Below are 7,735 nucleotides of genomic sequence, written 5' to 3'. Positions count from 1 at the left end.
GCCTCCGCGGTGCCTGGGCCGACCGTGGCAGCCCCGCCATGTCCAAACTGGCAGCCTGGCACAGCGGTCGGAGAGTTTAACCTGCACAGCCCTCGGGAAGGTCCTCATGTGCCCTCCCGCTGGGCAAGTTTGAGAGGCAGTTTAAACACACATCACACCTTCCCGCTAGGAAAAGGATGAGTGTATTCAATTCTGAGCAGTCAGGCATGCGCTCCTAAAAACCAGGCTGCTCCTCAGCTCCCTGAGGACGCAGAAGTGACAGGTACCATGTCAGTTCAACCCAAAATAGACCTGAGCGGCCTCTATAAAGGTGCGATTCTCCCTGCCACAACACCTACCGTGCAGCGCTGACGGCCGCACAGCCTCACAGAGGGCTGACGTTCACACCACCACATGCCAGCTGGGTGAAAGCCACGTTCTCGTGGCACAGGTCTATTTTCAGCCAGATCAGCTCACCCAGCCCAGGTCGTCACTACCGTGACCGTTGAAACTGGTCCAACAAGCAACTGGGAGCAGAGCACAAGGTCTCAGTCAGTGAGAGCGTAGTGCTGAGAACACCAAGGTCGCGATCCCTGCTCGGTCCCCATGTGTTGCCTGATCTCGTCGCGAGGCGTCCCTGCCCATGACAGGGAGGTCGGATTAAATGATCTCCAAGGTCCCTTCCAGCCCAGGCCATTCTGTGATTCTTTCTCATGGTACCCATCCCTGCCGTGCCCCCGCCGCTGCCAGAGCAGGACACGTGCCTCTGAGCGGATCTCACTTAGAAAACCTTGCGTCCAGAAAACACCTGGTTTGTTGTTTGGTATTTTTCGGTCAAATCACTTCCCCTATTTGATTTAAGTTGCAACACAAGTGGCCATACTGGCACTCCATGCCATGGCTTGGGGCGGAATGGGAGGCAGCCTGACTATTTCTGCGCCGCGGCGTTGTAAACCACAGGCACAGCAACAAATCAGCAAGTCACTGCTGCTGTCAGCTGCGGAGAGGAGTTGTCCACAAACAGGGCATAAAAGGGGAAAACAAGGGCAGCAAGCCAAGCCCAGCAGCGCTGGGAGGGGAGAGATGAGCCCGTCCACGGAGACAGCAGCAAAGAGCAGGCAGGACAAGAAACTGGCAATGGAGGTTGAAAGGGCAGCTCAGAGGGGACACAAGAAAAGAAGTGACCTCTGTGAGCACCATAACTCTTCCCAAGGACGGGCAGTCGATAGGAAAAGGGGGACAGGGGACTGAAAACAGGATTTTGACCCAAGTAGCACATAGTGGGAGCTTCAAGGGGGAGAGGCTGGTGCCTTCACCCAAAGGTGGGGAGCAGAGCAAGCCGCCCTTGGGAGGGGAGAGAGGCGCTGGAAGGGCTGGAGAGGGAAGCGGTGTGGCAGGACCCCTCCACACCAAAAGCACCACAGAAACATACACGTGAGCTTAGGAGAGAGAGAAAGTAGTTACAGGGTATTTGCTTGGCAAGGAAGAAAGCAAAAGGCTGCAAGACTCAGCTCAGCGATCAAGACAGAGCTCAGCCGCCAGCCTTTTTAATGTTCAAGAGCAGGCTGCTTTTGATCTGTTTTGCCAGCAACTGGATTAGCAAAGGTCTGAAATGCCAGCGGCTCTACCAGCACTGTTGCTCCTCAGGAGAGAGGAGAGGTCAGCTATTTTCTGTTAAGTGCAAGCTATTGAAAATAACAAATTCTTCTCATGGCACTTGGCCACGACCGAGCGTGTGTTGCTAACTATAGTCTTCCGTTTTAACAAGCTTACATCTATCTTTGCGTGCAAAGACACGTAAGTGGATGACTTGGGTTGGTGACCTCTTTGCACACCTTAAAATTGAGGGGTTGAGGATGACTAAGGTGAAGCTTAACCAAGGAAAAAAATCTGCACAGAACACATTGAAATACGAAAGGGTTTGGTACAATCACGTCCGTGTGTAAAGAAAGAAAAGGAAAAGCAAGGAGCACATTCCTGGAGCAGGGCCAGCCCGGGGCTGCCACACAAGCCTCAAACATAACATCAGGAACTCTGGAAAGACGTGATAAACCCGGGATTGCAGAGAGATAAGGCCATAACTTGGACGTTATAAAAAAAAAAAAAAAATTAACTCCACCTCCCCTTCATGGGGTTAAAGAAGTTTCCTGGGAATGGTTTCAATCACGCTTTTCTGCACTCTCTCAGCTACAAACGCTGCGCGACGCAGCAGCCGTGGAGCGTGAGCCCGCCGGCACAGCACCACCCAGGCAGTGACACCTGTGGGGCCACCGTCATCTCTGGGGACACAACATGCCCAGGCACAGGACTGCCCTGCAGGCCTTGTTGGCAAACCCAGACCAGACCCCACCACAGCCCGGCCGTGGGCACAGGCAGCTTGCCAGCACGGCGGCGCCACCAGGGAACTAACCCCGTCACCAGAGCCCACAGCACAAAATCCCCACTTGCTTCCAAAACCAAACCCACGTTCCCAGTGGGCATCCTCCCGTATTGACAGGGAGATTTTGGGAGTTTCCTGGACCTAAGTAAATGCACAAGTATTTTCTACACCTTGTAGCTTTTTAAACAGGCCACAGCTCCAGCTGCTTGGCCTGAGCCCCACCTTGCCTTATAGAATCCTAGAACTGTCAGGGCTGGAAGGGACCTTAAAGATCATCTCGTCTGTATGTCCCTACACCCCCCACGAGACCAGGCCGCCCAGAGCCCCATCCAGCCTGGCCTTAAAAACTCCCAGGGATGGGGCTGCCACCCCCTCTCTGGGCAACCTGTGCCAGGGTCTCCCCACCCTCATGGGGAAGAACTTCTTCCAGATGTCCAACCTGAACCAACCTATCTTTAGATTTAATCCATTCCCTCTAGTCCTACCTCTACCCAACATCCTCACAAGCCCCTCCCCAGCTTTCTTGTAGCCCCCCTGAGATCCTGGAAGCCACAAATAAGGTCTCCTCGGAACCTTCTTTTCTGCAGTGCGGAGCCTTCTTTTCCACAGACGGAACAGCCCCAGCTCTCTCAGTCTGTCTGCAGAGGAGAGCTGCTCCAGCCCTCTGAGCATCCTCGTGGCCCTTCTCTTGGACAAGCTCCAGCATGTCCAGGTCTCTTTTGTAACTGTGGGCTCCAGGCTCGCTGATCTTCTGGAGGGGTGGCAGGGCCATGGGGGGAACTCGGTCCCCAAGCAGCGAGGTGTCGTGCTGGGGGGCAGTGCACCAGGCGTGCGAAAAGCAGGAGGACACATACGGCTCATTGTGTGCAGTTGCATCTCACGTGGGCAGACTGGTTCCTTCTGAAGGCTGAGCCCTCGCAGGCCAGCAGCTTGGTTTTCTGAAGAGCTGTACAGACAGAGCAGGTAAGAGGCCAAGCTGCTGCAATCCCTCCTGTCAGCCTCTGAGACAGAGGCGATGGACGTTTGCAAGCTTTGCTCCTTCAAAAACAACTTAGGGCCCTCTCCTGCCTGGCAAAGCCTGAGAATTAAAAATAATAATTTCTTTAAAAAAGGGTATTTCAGCCTGAACGGGCATCCCACTCGCATCTCCTGATTAGATCTTCTCCCAAAGGCTACAAACGTTAGCGCAATGTCCAGGAAAGAATGAAATTGTTTTAACTAAAGAGAAGGGAGCAGGACTGGAAATGAGAGGGGCCAAGTACAGAAGAGCCACTTGCAGGTAGAACTGAGAAACCCCAAAAAGTCAAACTGGTTTTCCTGCCACCGTCACCCAAGCGACACTACAGCCCAGGCAGCCAAGCACAGTCCCTGGACACAAGCTCTTTGCAAGGCCATCCAGAGATAAGAACAGCAGAGATGTTTTCCCAGCTGGAACTGTCAGCATGAGCGCAGTGCAATGTGACCACCCAGCCCTCTGCAGGAATCCTTCCCTCCGCTCACTACCTGCGCACGCTGCTCAGCACCAGCCTGTTGAGGGATTCACCCTCCAAGGGCCAGAGAGCCCCAAGAAAAGCCATGGGAAACTCCTGTCTCAGGGAGCATCACACCAGGCTGCAAGTAAACCCTCTGAGTGGCTACAAGGAGAGCTCTTACAGCTTGATCTCCCATTTTACTTCCATGTTCTGTAAGTTTTGGACTTGTGTGCTCAAGACCCCAGCTCCTCCCTGTACTTTCCTTCTTCAGGGTGAGCTCTGCAGAGAGTTAGGGCAGTACCAAGTCCTTCTTGGCCAATCATGACTCCATACCAAGCGGGATTTTTGGATGCTAATGCCCTCAAAGGGAGCCTGCAGCATGCTGAAAGGTGCCCCAACACCAAGAAAAGCAACTGGAAATTAAGACGTTCTTCCAGGAACAGGAATCTGAATGCAGCTACTGTATGGTCTCATGTCTGGTATCACATCAGAGTGCTCAGAGACCCTCCTGGACAGCAGGAGACTAAAGAACCTGGGGGTGTGCAGGCCAACACGACCTTCATGAGCGTTGATGCTTCCCTTTACATCATCTCTGCACCCTGCATGAACAAGGTGTTGCTACTACACCCTGCGTGGGGCAGCCAACTTCCTACATCCTTGCACGAAGACCTGCTGTTCTCTGCCTACAGCTCTAAGCCAGGGCTGCTGAAGCCTCTGCAAAGCCCCAGGAGGTGCTGGAGGCCCAGGGCCAGGCAGATCCCATCACCACAGGTCACCTAACTGAGGATGTGTCAGTGCTGTTCTCTTTAAGGCTGAGGAATGATGAGTTTAGCCAGACTCACAGCCCCCCCAAGTACACGTCACGCTGTGATACCGGCTGCAGACAGGGATGTGTGCATGGGGTCCAGGGCTCCTCACTGCAGCAAGCAGCTGGGGCGATGGGGACGGGCATCTGAAATGATCTGTCCCACAAAGACAGGGAGTTCAGAGCCTCCTTCATTCGCTGCTAACAGAGCATATGACAAGGGGCCCATGCAAGGGAGCAGAAGCAGCCTTATGGAGGACAAAGCCATGTTTACAACCCCAAGTGCTCCAGAGGCCCCAGCAGCAGACCAAGGCCAACCAGTTAAGGAGCAGGCAGCATCCAGAGGCACGGAAGCTGCTGACATAACTGCTCCTCGGCAGGTCCAGGCTCACAGCTGGGTGAAGAACAGCTCAGGCTGTGCTCAAGCTCCCCAACGCGGTCTGTTGTTCGGGTTTTTTACACCCCCCCAAGAGTATCGTGCTTGCCTCTTCACCTGCACCACAGGCAAAACCAGACCAGCGCACTGGCCAGGCTGTCACACGGACTCCCCTTAGAAACCTGGGCTCAGTGCAGGCTCTGAGCAACACAGTGCAACCCCCGGGTGGCTCCAAGTCGCTCGGATTTGCTCATCTCAGCCAGAACAAGGTTGTAAGACTCATCTGTATCCTGGAGCTGCAGAGGGACTCCAAGAAGGTTTCCAGCTCCTTGCAGCGATTCTCCACCAGCTGACTCAGTCAACTTAGGCTTTATTCACTGCCTTCTCTCAGCCAAGTCCTGAAAAGCTGTAATTTAGATCTTAAGGAAAAAATAAGTACCTAGAACAACCCTGCGTCCCCCATACATATATACATATATATGAAACATATATATATGAACTTCTTCTGAATATATATGTATTCTTCTAAAAAAAAATACAGAGGAACTAAAATAAATTTAATGTCAGCTTGTTTCTAAAACTCTCCTACTTCCGAAAATAAGCGTTATGCAAACAAACCAACCTCTGCTTCGCAGGAGACAGACCAGATTGTGAAAATAAAGAACAAATGGCCGCAGTTGCTCAAAGCCTGAGCACATATGCTCAGCTCCATCGAGAGCAGAATGGGGGCAGATCGCTCTGAAAGCAGAGCCCAGCCCTGCAACAGCTTACAAAGAGAAGACTTGGGTGGGTCAGAGGTAGAGAGCCTGGAAAAAGCCTTATCATGCCAAGTGTCTCATTATTTCATTTTTTTAAATTAAAAAACCAAAACACCTAAACAAACAAACCACCAAAGCCCCAAGCCCCAAGCCTTTTGCTAAGTGGTGTTTGCCAAGGTAGAGATGTCAAACACCAAACTTGGTGGCTTTTTGGCTGCTCAGACTCTGGTGGTTCTTCTTCCTCAGCTGTTCCCAAACTTTCCCCCAGCCCTCATGCCAGCACTGCTGGCTCCCACGTCGCTGCTGCGAGCGTCTCAATTCACCCCAGCTCCAGAGCAGTCAGTCTGACAGCAACAGGGAGCTCATCTCACAGAACAAGGTCAGGGCAGTGCCAAAATTAACAGCAGATTCCACCACGGTCCTGTCTTGGAGAGAAAATAGTAAGAAACAAGGACTCCCACAGCATGGGAGAGATTTCCTGGGGTCTCCACATTAGGACCTGGGTGTGCAGAGGGGAATCCTCCCCAAGGCAGGACAGAGACCAGGCTGAGTCCCACTGCAAAGATAATAAATTTAAAATAAAGCCTTGAACAGCCCCAAAGACGTAAGATCCTACAGCCTGACGTCAGCACCTGAACATCGGATGGGGTGGGTGCACAGGCATCTTGGAGCACTGCAGCCCAACGGGGAGAAGGGAGGGCAGCACAGAAACTCCCACCACACCCACCTTGACGCTCTCCATCACCCACGCCGCGCCGAGCACGCCCACCAGGACTCGCTGAGCTCCAGGCTCATACTGATCCAGACCCTGAAATCACCCCCAGGCAAGCCCCAGATTCATGTAGAGAGCACCCCATGGGGAGGAGAAGACAGAGGGACTTGAAGTGCTGCTCATCCCCACCCCATCCCTCATCGCTCCTCCACAGCAGGAGGGTTCTGCGACGGAGGGAAGAGCAAGGGAGGGGCAGGAGGCACCCGTTTTCATTTCACGTCTTCAGAACCCAGCCCAGGGCGCCCGCTGGACAGGCACTGACAGAGCAGAAGGGCAGCAACTGGAGATGTGGGCACAGTTGCCAGGGGACTGCAGTGACCAGCATGAAAGGAAATTGCACCCGAGGGCAGGAGGAGAGGTAAAATCCACTCCCATTAAAAAAATCTTGACGATGCAGACTGGGCATAGCACTGCCCGTGCATACACAGCCGGGGTGAGCACAGGGGCTGAGCGGGGCTGGTCGCTGTGCCCGGGGACAGGACCTGCTGCTCCCCTGAAGACCATGGGAGTCTCGCTTCTCTCTGTGCCCAAAATGTGGGTGACGCTGAGCGCCTCTGACTGCATTATGGCTAGAGACCAGCTGTGGCCGCTGCAGCCTGGGCAGAAGGCAAAAGATTTTTAAGTGACAAAAAGCATTTCGCACCAAAAAGGTTACAGGCGCTTGTCCCTGCTCTTTGTGAGGGTCCCCAAGCTGCCAGGGACACAGACCCAGCTGGACACCTGCTGCCGTGTATCTGTTGGAGCCAAGCCAGAGGTTTCACAGGACTAGGGAACAAGATCTCCTGTAGAGCTTGAGCTCCAGGCTGCAATAGAGCAGCAAGTCGGTTTTCTTGGTCTCCAGGATCTGGCCCTCGAGCTGCTGCCATGGCATCATCTCCCAGATCCTCTCCTGCCACCACGGCTGGAGTTTTTGTGTTGCACATCAGAGTTCAGCCCAAACCCCCAACCCCTGAACAGCCTCCCGAAAGCTCTGCTTTGCCCCAGACGCAGCGGCACCTCGTAAGCTCAGTGAAGATTTCTGCAGAGTCGTTTTTCCTTTTAAGGGCTGAGCATTTGAGAAAGAGTTTCAGAAGAAAAAAAAAATAAAAATGTACTGGCAGTTTCATTCCTTCTCTCTCCTTCCAAAACGTGCTGCATGGATCCACAGCCCCATCCAAATCCCAGCTGCTGGAGGGGAGCGAGCTGCAGGGGAG

The sequence above is a fragment of the Apaloderma vittatum genome, unplaced genomic scaffold, assembly GCF_000703405.1.
Source record: "Apaloderma vittatum isolate BGI_N311 unplaced genomic scaffold, ASM70340v1 scaffold14934, whole genome shotgun sequence".
Taxonomy (NCBI): Eukaryota; Metazoa; Chordata; class Aves; order Trogoniformes; family Trogonidae; genus Apaloderma; species Apaloderma vittatum.
The sequence above is the reverse complement of the archived record's forward strand: the minus strand, read 5'-3'. Positions refer to the sequence as shown.